The sequence below is a fragment of the Bactrocera dorsalis genome, chromosome 4, assembly GCF_023373825.1.
Source record: "Bactrocera dorsalis isolate Fly_Bdor chromosome 4, ASM2337382v1, whole genome shotgun sequence".
NCBI lineage: Eukaryota > Metazoa > Arthropoda > Insecta > Diptera > Tephritidae > Bactrocera > Bactrocera dorsalis.
The window spans coordinates 47,852,481-47,864,665 of NC_064306.1; the positions used below are offsets into that span (position 1 = coordinate 47,852,481).

Consider the following 12,185-nt stretch of genomic DNA (forward strand, 5'->3'; position numbering starts at 1 on the left):
GCGCAGAAAAAAATAACAATTTTTCACAACCAAAAAATGTGAAAGCGAAATTTACTTGAAGAATTCATAAATTGTTTAAATAGTAAGGAATTTTTTGAAGATCAATACTGTCAACTATTCAGTTAGAAAATTTCTTTAATAAATAAATAATAATACACACACATGAGCAGTTTCCCGATTTTTACAGCTCTTCCTACTATTGTAAATGTTCTATAATTTTCTTGTAAATAAAAACTTGGTATTCTGTTGGATCAGTCAACATCTCAACTGAAGTTTTAAAGGCAAATTCATAGTCACACAGCTCTTCTGATCGATTCCCATAATCGCGGACTTCTGTGTCAAGTAACATCTATCTCCAGAGCTAAAGGAAGGTACCATCATCAATTTTCCTAATAAAGGCAATCAGTATGAGTGTAAGGACTGACGAGGTATTATGTAATTGAGTGTGGTGAATAAAGTAATTGGGCAAATTATCAACTTATGTCTTTTGGGTGTTTGGGTTTCGACTTTGAGAGGTTTTCTTCGAGGTCGTAAATAATATCGTCTATCTTGGAACCAGTATAAACACCAACAACAATGTCAGCCTCGAAATTCAACGTAGAATAACTCTTGCCTACCACTCTCTACAAGTAACTCATCATCCCGGACAACATCTCATGAGTCGGCGTTACTAGTTTTCGAGATAAAGGATCTGCGGAAGATTTTTACGCATTGGCAACGGCGAATACCGTAGTCGATGGAACGATGAGCTGTTCGAGACATGCGACGCCATTGGGATAGTTCAGCGAATTAAAAGACAGTGGCTATGATTAAAGTACCGTGTGGAGCAGAGGAGGAGGAAGACCTTCACTCCGTTGGAAAGCTCAGGTGGAGAAGGACCTGGCTGTACTGGAAATCTCTAATTGGCGCTAAACAGCGAAAAGGATAATTGGCTATAACAACGGATGTCTACGTCAATAAAGAAGAAGATCGTATCTTAAAGAAGGAGTGAAATTGAATTTTAAAACCTGCGAGTTTATTAAAAGCAACATCTTCCAATTACAGCAAGTCAAAAGCAAATTTAATCAGTCTAAACGTGAGTAACTTCGCACACACACTCACATAACTGTTCATAAATATAGCAACGCACACTGGGATAAACCAAACGCAACAAAGTAGCACAAACACAAATACAAACACAAACAAGAACATGAAATGAGAATGTAAAAGTTAATGGGGCACAAGTGAAAATGAAAAGCTGGCGAATGTATGCCAAACCAAGCGGCAGCAGACCGAAGCAACGTGTCTCGCCGTCGAGTCAGAAAATCTACCGAGCACCACAAAGGCTAGCAAAACCACATATGGAAAAACTTGCTGCAGAAGGCTGGCTGGGGTTGGCCGTTTGGTTGACTAATGAGAAATCAGTCCAAGTTCAGAAGTCTTCTTGCTTGTGTTCAAACGCCTGACCTACTATTGCCGTGAATATTATTGTTGTTATTATAGTTGCTGTTTCTGTTGCTGCTGTTCTTGCCATAGTTCTGCCTGGAATTCTTGCCAATGCCAATTAAGCGGAAAGGAATTTACGTTGCACACATACTCACATAAGCACGCACGTTGTTTGTATGCATGTATGTGTGTGTGTGGGTAAACAAACGCTGCCTTAACTTGAAATACCAGCGATATGCAATAATATTGCATATCAACGCCTTCGGCCAGGTAGAGCGACCAGCAGTGTAAGCAGCAACGGCATCTGCTTCACATGGCCAAGAGCAATATTTTAAACCACAAGCGTTACCAAAACCGTAACATAATTTACCTTTAGCTATGCACACATGCATACATAAACATGTACACACACAAACACATATGTGTTGGTAAAACATGTATGGGTATGTGTAATGTGTACACAGTTGCATGTGTGTGTGCCGGTGTTTCGGTAAATGTGCTTAAGGTTTGTGTGCGTAACTTTCGCAACATATTGACTGAGTTTCTTCGGTCGTGGCACATGATACACGCTGCAAGACGGGGGTGCGGTATTTGCGCAGTTCTTGATTATAACGGAGATGGCAAATATCAACACATAACTCAACCTTTAGTGAAAGAGCAAACGAGTGTGGCAAAATATTAGTTTATTAAAGGAGGTTACTGACTAAAAGCGAACCAGTTGCAAGACAGTTTTTCAGCAATTTTTTGAAAAATGGTTAAAACTAGAAAAAAACTTTAACTACTGCGGCACCGAAGCTATATAGTAATCCCCTTCACAGGTGCATTTTATTTAGCAACTATAATTTCATAAGTAAATCTTGTGAAATAAAAAAGTTTTTCAGAGAACTTGATTTTGATGGATCCTATAGTGGTGCGATATCGGTGGTTCCGACAAATGAGCATGGAGAGAAAAGAATATGTGTAATATTTCAGATAGATATCTCAAAAACTGAGGAACTAGTTCGCGTATAAATAGTCCAAAACGACTCAGCTCTTCCGGCTGATCATTCATATATATGTATGTACTTTATAGAGTCACCGATGTTTCCTTTTGGGTGTAACAAACTTGCAATCAATTCTAAATTAACAAGTTATCTATAAGAATTTTGGGGAAATTCTTTAAAGAACAATGGAAATATATAACGTGTAGTAATCAATATTCTTTAATATTCATTAATAACATGGATAATCTGAAGAAAATCTTTATTAGAAAAGTTCTAAAGAACATAAAGTCCAGGAAAAAGTTAAAACTAATATGAAACTAGTAGATTTCTGACCAAAATATGACAAGTGAGATCAGGCCATACAAAATAAAGAATTATTTCTTCATTAGAGACAAGCTATCCAATTTCTACTGGTTTATACTAGGTAAAGGTAATTACTGATTATATGAGTTTACTATAAGAACTTATTACATACATATGTGAGGATATCAATATTGGTGCTTATTACTCGCCAGCTTATTAGTATTACTTTTTTGAATAAATGTGAGTGATATACATACAATAGAACGGGTCGATTTACGGAGACCAAATACAAAAATATGGGAAATCATTTTGAACAACTTTGCCCAAGAGACTACGAATGTATACACACATTAGCCCGGCAGGGACCAAAAAAACAGAGAATAGCATATACGGAAAATGTTCTGATCAATATGAACAACTGTGCCCAAGCGACTATGGTTCTAAAACCGGCGATTTTTAACGTGAAATTTGTTAGGGATCATAAAAATTTGTTGCTCAGTGTTTGAGATATGCCAACGAAATTTAATAAATAAGTCCATTTAAAAATCACTGGCCATGTACGATGAATCGAAAAAATACGGTATCGCATAAATTCAGAGATTTCAAGTATTAGATCTTATACCTTGTATCTTGGAGCCGTAATATTTGATTTTAATTCGGAATCTTTTTCAGTTAAATTCTATCGTTTTATTATAAATGGAAAATGCAAATTTGTATAAAAATTGCATAAATAGTGTATGTGGGAGATACCATTACATATAGTATATGATAAAAAACTGATCTTTGGTGTTAACAAAGAACAACAAAGCCATTCACTACTAGAAAGGGTTTGGGGTTTCTTATTGTGAACAATTATTAAAGAATTTATTCACAGATACTTTCCTTGGTATTTACGCCAAGAAATTGCTTAAAATCACCTAAGCTGAGTACGTTCGCAATGAGGGTTGCGAAATTAAAAAAAAATACCGGTTCTGAGATAGTCTGAACAGAGCGTTGCCAAAAACTCATCGATGAAATCTGTCGTAAGGGGTCAGTAGGGTAATCTTTTTTCAATGTTTTTTTGTATTTGCATTTTCTGTCCTCTTTTACCCTTAGAATTAATATAGAAATCGACTTTATCATGGGAAGGTTTCGAAAAAGGCCAAAAAATAATAATACCGCTCGATGTTCGGAGCGCTCGGTGTGCACACCTTAAACTTTAAACGCGTTTTTCTCAAAACACACTTTTTTAAACTGGCGGACATTATTCCGGTCGAACTACTCAACCGATTTGCTTATTTTTTTATGTTTACAAAACGCCTGACTATTGTCCCTACTAGATTCATAAGTTTTTATAATTTATTGACAATGTTACGACAAAAGTTATGTAAAAAAAACATGGGGAAAAATTAAAAAGAAAAAAAGTTAATTACTTTTTTTATCAAAATTTTTTTATGATTCTAGTAGGGAGGATAACCATTCACGTATATTTTAAGAATAAATTGGGTTTTTGTGTTTCAGACGATCCAAAGATGAGAAATCGTGTCCGCCAGTGAAAAAAACGTATCTCATTCACTAAGCCATTTCTCCACAGATGCTCTCCGATATACATCATGACATGTGAAAAAAGTTCTATTGTAGAATAAAAATTTCTATGAAAAAATGTCAAAAAAAACAGGCCAGCTTCCCTACTAAACCCTTAACATCCATGACTTCATTTAACTTTTGGTCACAAAAAGGCATTGCATAATATTTAAAAAAATTCGGAGAGAAAGTGTAAAATTTTATTTTTAATCCCTAAAAATTCTGAACACTATTACTAATTAAATTTTATTGCGTAATCAAAGCTAAAATATTATAAAATATTTTTTAATTAAAAAATTAGAGTGACAAACAAAAAAAGAAAAAATAAAAATATCTTATCAAAACCTGGGATGAAAATTGATGAAGAGGGAAAGGCTTAAATATTTCTAATATAATAGCAGTATAATTAAAAGTGATTTAATGTAAAGAGACAAAGATAGTTAAACTTTTTTTAAATTTTGTTTTTCTTTCACAAAGATTACCAAAATTTTTTTTGTATTTTTTTTCAATCGTATAATTTACTTAAATTTTTCATTTTTAATCTGATTTTTCAGATTACAAATTTAAAAATTATTTTTAGGAATGCCGAGCAAAAAATCAGTGTTGATGTTAATTCTATTGTATTTATAATAAATTATTTGCAACTCTGGTCATTAGTCATAAAGTTAAAAAATATAATAAACTGCCCACTTTTTTTTAAGGAGTTACATGGATTTCACAGTTTCAAAAAATCGAAAAAATTTTTTTTTTATCTTATTAAATTCTATAACATTTCTAGAATATTGTCCTAAATTTTCAAGTTGATCTGATCAATACTTTCGGAGATACAACGCGCGTTTTTCTCGAAACTGTGTTTTCAAAGTCGGTTGTCAAGATTTCTCGCGAACTACTCAACCGATCTTGATGAAATTTTACACAGATATCATTTACAAGATCTTGAATGAAGGATTTTTTTTTTTATTTACAACTTTAAAAAAACAAAAATGTCGAGAAATTTTCATCGAAATTTGCATTTTTTTATAAAAAGTCTGCTAAAAATCCAATTTTAATTTTTTTTCTTTTTCCTTCGTCCAATACCCAGTTTATTGTCTTTACTAAAACACGTATTTTTTATTTTTATTTCTGATGATCCTGAAAGAAGTTCTGCTGACAACGCAGATGCACCTTTTTTCCGGGGGACTGCCGGAAATGGCGTAGTAATGACTGCCATTTTGAAATTTTTTTTTGAAAATTTTACAAAATGTTTACTAAATATGAGTCTTTTAAATAAAAAAAAAAATTATTGAAAAAAGGCCGTTTTTTGCCCGAGGAAACCCATGTAACCCCTTAAAGCCTTAAGAAAATACTATATTAGGGTTTGAAATAATACATTAGGATTTTAAATAAAAAAAAAAATATTTATTAAATTAAAAAGCTATAATTTTTTATATTTTTTTTTTTATTTGAATATAGTTTTTGTTTGCTTTTAAAAGATTTTAATCCCAAATTCGGGTTTGAAAATTTATTTTTAATTTTTAGCCCCAACTACCGCATAAAAAAATATAAAAAATATAAATAAAAAATAAAGTCCCATGCGTACTTCATTCAATTCAAAACACAATGTTCGTAATTTAAAATTTTTAATTTTAATTAAAACTAATTTTTAATTCCAAAATCGCGACCAAAAAAATGAAAATTTAATTTTAGATCTAAAAATGTTTAACAAAAAAATTCACAACCCTGTATCTTGGGCGCAACTATCGCTATGCGGTCAGAAACGAACAATAATCCTCTCAGCTGATTTACTCTAAAGCTTTCCACTTCACCTGTGTTTGCTCTGCCACAAGTGAGCTAACCACAATTACCGTCTCTCCAAGGCATAACATTCCACAAACAAACAAAAAAAACCTAAAATACTTATTACACTTACAAAGTACACCTTTACAAGTCGAAATAAAAGCAAATTGAGACAAATATCGACAATGTAGTCGCAAGAGGCACGCGCTAGTCACACTAACTCGCTCACTTAGTCGCTTACTCAATGATGCATGACAGTTAAAAGGAAATATAAACAAGCAAGTACATAAAAGTGGCAACAACTATGAATATTACCAACATCAGCAACATCATTACCACCTATTGTCAATGAGTAACGGTGTGCACACCTTGCACACAACAACACGAACAACACTTGCACAAAGCAAGTATAAGTTGAAGGCAACAACAGAAGTGGCAAAAGAGAAAAGCCAAAGCCAAAGCCGGCGAAATTCCCAAGGGTAAACGCATGACTGGGCGAAAGATGAATGGAAGATGGCACAACGGATGGCAGCAATTGAGGCGGAAAGTCTGCATGGATGTTGCCAATACGACGAATATTACTAATGTATCGTTTGCAGTGAGGTTGTTTCAGTTTTCGTTGTTTTTCCCTGTGCTTTATTATTGTTATTCTTTTTTCCCACCATAGCACTGATTGCTGTTGCAACTGTTGATTTTGCTTCAGTGGGACTTTTTTCTTTTGCTTCTTCTAGCCTTGCGCCGTTTCCAGGTTAAATAACAAATTTCCATATTTCTTATGCACAATTATTTTTTTGTTGTTTTTTTTTTTGACAATCAAGCCCCATGTGTGTTACTTCAGGGATTTACTCATTGGCCTTACTGCAGAAGTGAGTTGAATAAAGATATGCGAAACGGTATACGCATGCTTACATCCACATATTTCAATATACATTAGGGTGTGCTAAAAGCTAACCGATCGAATTTATGGTTTAAAATCAACATATTTTTAGAAAAAAAAAACGTTTTCAAAGCTTTCAAATGAACGAATTTTGGAATTAAACATTGTATTGAATTTTCCAGAGGTAGATTTTTTAGAAAATTTTTCGTTGTTTAAGAGTCTACAATGTAAAAAGTCTTATCCTAAAGATTTCAGTTTAAAATTTATAGTTTTTATGAAAACAGAGTTCTTTGACGTGTTATTCATATGAGACATTTTTAACTCTCATTGACACCTTCTACCATACTCTTCAAGGACACACTGGCAGCAGGCAGCTGGATTGCGCCATACCAAGCTGCTTCTAGGTACAGCCTCTCTATGTTCGGGGAACTAACTAACCTTCCCCGTGACAAATTCCGCCTCTTCGTCGCGCTCTACACAGGGGACTGCGGGCCCAGGAAGCACTTGTCCAACATGAGCATTGTCTCTTGCGCCAACTGCCGGTTCTGCGACTTGGACCAGGAAACACCAGCACACCTGATTCTGGATTGTCAAGCAATTTGCAGAAGAAGGCTTAAGGCACTGGGTTCCATCTACATGGACAGGGATCAGATCACCTCAATAGCGCCCAGCAGGCTCCTGGAATTATACACGTTGCCGGACCTTGGTGAACGTATGTGATATAGGAGAGGCCACAATAGACCCATGGTCACGATGTCGTAGACCTTGTAAAATAACAAGTTTTTAAATAAAAGTCAAAGGCGTCAAATCGTACGACCGAGGCGGCCAATCGACAGGGCTATTTCGTAAGATAACACCATCACCAAACTTGGTTTTCAATAAATTGATTCTGAACTTCGCTGTGTAGTTTGTGGGGCCGTTCTGTTGGAACCACATATTGTCCAAGTCTATATCATCCAATTCGGGCCAAACGTATTCGGTTCTCATTGAGGGGTAGCGATTCTCATTCATAGTGTCGTGCCGGTCTTGATCATCACGGAAGAAGTGCAGGCCAATGACGCCGCCAGCCTATAAACCGTACCAAACTGAAATTTTTTCGGGATGGAATGGTGACTCTGGCGTACGTGTGGATTTCTGCCTGACCAATAACGCATATTTTCTTGACGAAGCCATTCAGCCAGAAATAAACCTCACCGCTGAAGATGATTTTTCGATGAAAATGCGGATCAATTTCAAGTACGACGATTCTGGTAGTCAAGCGGCTTCAGTTCTTGTGTCAATTTGATCTTGTAAAAATGTAGGCCAAGATCATTTTGCAAAACTCGTCAAAACTCGCCAGAACGACGTGTGAGTGACTGATTTAAGTCTTCCTCAATTGACGCACTAGCGATAGCAATATTTTCGACACTACGGGCACTTCTTTGTCTCACTGCCACAGGAACAATTTGTACTGTGCCTATAAATTCAAATTTTTCCACTAGACGTTCAATTTTTGATATGACAGGACGATTATAAAGACCATAAAGAGTCAAAGCCACAGTGTAATCTCCAGATATATTGTTGAGATCGGACCACTATAACATAGAGCTGCCATACAAATTGACCAACCGAACACAAGAAATACCCTTTTTGCTATGAGAATTTCACTTGTGAAGGGTATATATCTGGGAAATAGATTCGGTGCACCCAAAGTTAACGGTTATTTTCTTGCTATCTTTATATATGGAGGCATTTTAACCAATCAGTGCGATGACTTAATTTTTGGCTCACCCTAATATACATAGTATGCACATATCATAACAGAAATGATAAAGTAAGCATAAGACAACGAGCCTTAATAAAATACTCACAGCAGCCGGCAAACAAGAAACTTGACAGAGGCCCACAAGAGGCTTGTGAATTAAGTGCGAAAAAGAAACGTGCACATCCGGTTGGCACTGTTGGTTTTTCGGTTGGTCTTTACACTGCATGCGAAATATTCACGGTGATAACGTTCATTTCCACCGAGCAGTATCTCAAATTATATACACACACATATATGTATATATACAAAAATATACATATATACCATACATATGTACATATGCCTTCACCCTCAGCAAAAGGTGATTTACTTGGGGCACTTCGAGCTTAACGCCACAAGTGCCTGAAGCGGCTTTGCAGTGCGCCTTAAGCACTTGGCTTCTTGGCAACTTTTTTAAATTTTCATAGCAATGCATTTTTATGCAATTTTCTTTCATTTGGAAAGTTTTATATAATGGCCTCTAAAATGCGGCGCTCGCATACGGCCCATTCTTGGGGGGTAATAATCTTGGTGGTGCAATGCAAGAAAATTACCACAAAGAAAAACTTTATGTAAACTTAAGTATGCCCTTGCAATGTACATACGAGTATGTATGTGTGTACTTAAACTCTTAAAAGTGTCAGTTTCAAAGAAAGGTAGGTGAAGTAATATTAAGAAATGGCCTTACTCTATTTTTGTCGAAGTGGAACTTTAAAGTGATTTATAGCAAGTAGAACTATTTAAAAGAGGATGTGATGCATTCATGGGAAAGTGGAAAATTCTCTCTTAATTTATTTTACATTGAGTTTCATTGGTTTTCTAGCCACTTTAAAAATTTTGCGCAAATAAATTAAGACAGGTTGCTGTCGAGTGGTGAAAAGCCTTCAAAGACGGTTGAGAGATCATTGAAGACATGCTTCGACCTATTCAATTGATGAAGATATCAAAAAAAATGAAGGATATGGTGCTTGAAAATCGTCGGGAAAGAGTTAGAGAAATGGCTAGAGAGCTCGACAGCTCTCGCGAATCCCTTCGAATGATATTGGTGGATATTTTGGGTATGAAACGCGTTCTTGTTCGATTTATCCCGATAAAGCTGATCTTTATTTTAAAAGAGTACCGTAAACTGGACATGCTTGATCTGCCGGTGAGACATGAGTTTATGAGTTTGACATTCAAACAAGTCAACACTCATCGGAATGGAGGAAAAAAACGAGTCGAAAATCAAAACACCACGCCAAAACCGCTCAAAACGCAAGGTGAATTTCATTGTTTTTTTCGGTATTCGTGGTTTAGTGCATTCTGAACGCGTTCCGGAGGGACAGACGGATAAGAAGGAATTCTATTTGGCCGTATTGTGGCGTTTTAGTGAGAACATCCGTCGAAAACGGCCAGAATTATGGAAGAATAATTCATGGATTACACCATCGCACCGAGCCACGATTGTGACCTAAGTTAAAGCCAAAATTACAATGAATACCATCGATCAACCACAGTATTAACCAGATTTGGCTTTTTATGATTTTTTCAGTTCATCAAAGAGATAAAACCAAATTCTGTGAAGAGGCTGAAGACCATCCCAAAAAATTCTTATGAAATGTGTACCCAAGATTGGAAAAACCATTGGCATAAGTGTATTACATCTGGTGGAGATTACTTTGAAGACGAAAAAAATTGTTGATAAATTATTAAATAAATAAATCATAATCCGTGTTCACCGGAAATTCCACCGAAACTGTTCGTGAATTCAGCAAAAATCAGCAGAAATCATCATTGAAATTCATGGAAATGGAATTGAACATCTCCAAAATATCGATTTATCGCATTTTGACCGAACATTTGGGCTTGCGAAAGGTGTGTGCACTGTTTGTTCCGCACAAATTGACTGACGACCAGAAATTGCTCAGAATCCAACGATTATTCACATTTTAACCATTAACTACTTCCCGTATTCACCTTATATGGCACCATGCGACTTCTTCCTTTTCGAAAAAATGCATTTGCCCATGAAAGGAAAGCGTTACGCAGACGTAGAGGCCATTTAAAAGACTTGCACCGACATGCTGGCGGTCACACCAGCCAACGAGCTAAAACACTCGTTCGATATGCTTTTGTACCGTGTAAAAAGCTGTATTGAAACAGAAGACTATTTTGAATAAAATAAATCGATTTTGCCGAAAAAACCATTTGTTTTTTTTTTCAAAGTCCTGTTTACTTTGGAACGCACCTTGTACTGACTTTTCCTTCGGGGTGTTACAAACTTCGTGGCATACTTAATATACTCTGTTAAGAGTATAATCAAATTATTTTTGAAGCACCTCAATATGTATGTATGTATGTAATCGCTAACATGAACATATGATATGTTTTTATACATACTATACACCATACATACATTCATACATATGTATATATGTATGTACTATGTATGTATATCTAAGCAACGCAATATGTCTAAAATGTTAAAATACGTTTGTCACATTACGTCATCTAATATTAATCAATTGCAACATACGAACATACATATGTATGTCTATACATGTATGTATGGATGTTTATATACAAAATCAAAAATATTAAGCATACGTTTTTTTCCTTAAAAGTCAAAGACAAAGTTATATGACCAAAAAAAACCATCGAAACTCTTAAAAAATTGCCGTTAAGTATGTATGTATGTAAAATATTTACAACAAATTCCATTCATTCATACATTTTTACATACCCACATAAGTACAACAAATGATAATGATTTTAATTTTGATAATGTCAACTAAAATTTCCAATTTATCAGAGATTTTGTTCGTACTAAATAAAAATTAATTTGCACCCAGTTTGTAGAGCAAACAACAAATAAGCACATATCTACACACGCACACATATGTGTGAACAAAGAATTGTAGATGCTTATTGATAGAACGTTTGCCAGCAAGCGTAGTGCTTTGTGCATGTGGTGCTTCTCTAGCATGTGGGGATATAGCTCAGTGGTAGAGCATTCGACTGCAGATCGAGAGGTCCCCGGTTCAAACCCGGGTGTCCCCTAAATAAATTTTTTGTTTCATATTTCTTTTTAAAAGCTTTTTGTTTGCTTTTTAAATTTAAAAAATTTAAATTAAAATATAGGAGATAAATATTGTATATAAAATAAATAAATATATGTATAATATAAATAAATAAGTAACAAACTGAGTTTTTGTTGTCGTAAAAAAGAACTAATTCAAAAATCCCGATTAAATTAGAATATTCAAAATAAACATTTATAAAATACGTTTGTATTTTGAAATAAATATTATTGTGTTATTAAAAGCCTTGAATTGAATATGAATATTGCACATATTGAAAAACACTGTGAGTTATTGAGTTTGACTTCAATGTTTCGTATGAAAAACAGTCAACTAAAGTTTTATTTACTTAAAAGCATAGAAATCTAAATCTTATGCAAGGATATTAAGTGATGAAGATTTAAAAATTATTTAAT

At 34.7% G+C, this 12,185-nt stretch overlaps 1 protein-coding gene and 1 non-coding gene across 4 annotated transcripts in view; one reads left to right on the top strand and one right to left on the bottom strand.

Annotated features, from left to right (window-relative positions):
• The window catches only part of LOC105233100 (glutamate receptor ionotropic, NMDA 2B), a 250,271-nt gene that overhangs the window by 66,821 nt on the left and 171,265 nt on the right, over positions 1-12,185 (bottom strand). The gene's annotated exons all lie outside the window — the stretch shown is intronic.
• Trnac-gca (transfer RNA cysteine (anticodon GCA)) lies at positions 11,678-11,749 on the top strand. The gene has a single exon. It is a non-coding gene; the product is annotated as a tRNA-Cys (tRNA).